Source organism: Trichosurus vulpecula, chromosome 2 (assembly GCF_011100635.1).
Source record: "Trichosurus vulpecula isolate mTriVul1 chromosome 2, mTriVul1.pri, whole genome shotgun sequence".
Taxonomy (NCBI): Eukaryota; Metazoa; Chordata; class Mammalia; order Diprotodontia; family Phalangeridae; genus Trichosurus; species Trichosurus vulpecula.
The window spans coordinates 255,929,224-255,931,019 of NC_050574.1; the positions used below are offsets into that span (position 1 = coordinate 255,929,224).

A 1,796-nucleotide genomic window follows, 5' to 3' on the forward strand; every position below is an offset into this window, starting at 1 on the left:
GAAGCTTTCAATAAATATTTGTTGAACTAATGAATGAATGTGGGAACACATGTAGCCAAGAAATGGAGAAATGCATTAGGAGAGTTGTTTTCCTAAAGGAAAAACATCAGTCACATGTGTGACACACTGGTTCAATAAACCAGAGATTAAAAACAAAACAAGACAAAACAAAAAACCCTCATTTGTCTGTTTTTAACAACACAAGGATCTTTTCCTAGTTACGCAATAATATTAACATGGTTTCCACCATTTTTATCAAAATAAAATTCTCTATGGGCATCTTGCTTTTTAGCTATGTCTTTTTTTATATTTCTGATTTTTAAATTTTAATTTCACAACACTAAAAGGTCAATCATATAATGAATTTTGAATAAATGTCCTAATTTAATATTCAAATCTGAAATATTAATGCTGATTAGAAATATAATGCAAATTTTGAAATAATTTTTGAAATAATTTATTTTTGGCATAATTTATTTTTCCACAATACAAAACTATTTTTCTTATTTTTATTTCTTCTGGAGGGGTCCAGGGATTTTATTTTTCTTTATTCTACGGTGGTGTACAAAAATGCCAGCAGACAAAGGAAATAAAAGGGTTAGGGCACATTATTTATACCTGATGGTATTTTACGACACTTTGTCCACGATTGATTCTAGATAACAGTTCTTTCGGTAGGAAGGGCTCTGGGTGCACAGCAGGGGCTCCCAGGCTCGGCTTGGGCCTTCCTACTTACCCTTGACATACGCTTTCAGGTCTTCCAGAAAATTGATTTACTTCTGGTGCTCTAAGGCCCTGCTTAGCTAGATCAGTTCTTCTGCAAACGTGTTGTCCACCCCTCAGTCAGCCAGAAAGTCCATCACGTGGTCGTACAGGGACCAGTCCAGGGAATCTGTGTTGAGTGTGTAGTTTGTATCCTTCGAGTCGTATTCCGAGGCGGGCTGAAAGCTAACCTCCGGATGGAGAAGATGCCTCTCTCATCCTCTTCTTTCTAACCAACCTCATCCTCTGGATAGGGGCAGTCCAGCACGAGGGACTTCTTGGTATCGTTCATCACAACCTCCACCATGAAGTTCGGGGTTGAGATAAGTTCAGGCCCTTGCAGTTCTTGGGCTTTCTGTCCCTCTGGTGGGTCTTCGTCAAATGTCCGTGGGATACCATGGTTAACACTGAATGTAACCGTGATCCTCTCACCAGCAAATATCTGGACTAACTTGGTTTCTGTCCCTTGCACGCCCAGTTCCCAGTGTCCGGACATCTTGGGGAGGGATTTGGCTTTCTGGATTTTCCTCTCCTCTTTAATTTCATCTGTTAGCAATTCGGCAAAGGCTTTGTCGCCCTCGAAGTGGATGCCCCACTCCCCCCGCACATGCACAAGCATAGGCCAGGCGAGGTCGGGGCTGCTGCAGGAGGGAGCGTCGCGCGGGCCGGGCCGGCTGGCGATTCCTCCTTCCAGGAGGCCTCCGAAAGTGCGCGTGGCCGCTGCCCTGGCGGGGTGCAGTGTCAGCAGGGCGGTGGGGCGGGGGGCGCAGCAGGAGGGGCAGCGGCAGCAGGGCCATGAGAGAGACACGCAGAGTGGGGTGGGAGCGACCACGGGCCAAAAATGTTTCGTAAGAATGCAATAGATCATATCCTATAAGGACTTGTATTTTGCTAGAAGAAATTTATGTATGCATGTATGCAAATACATACATGTATACACATGCATGCCCCAACACATACAAGTAAATGTAAAATATAAGATGGAATTCCCTCCATTAATGCAGATCTGCAATTGCCTTGGGCACTAAGAGGTT

General features: G+C 43.9%; 1 pseudogene; it reads right to left on the reverse strand.

Moving 5' to 3' along the window:
- Positions 1 to 728: 728 nt before the first annotated feature.
- Positions 729 to 1,559, reverse strand: LOC118835240 (annotated as a pseudogene).
- Between the last annotated feature and the right edge of the window lie 237 nt (positions 1,560 to 1,796).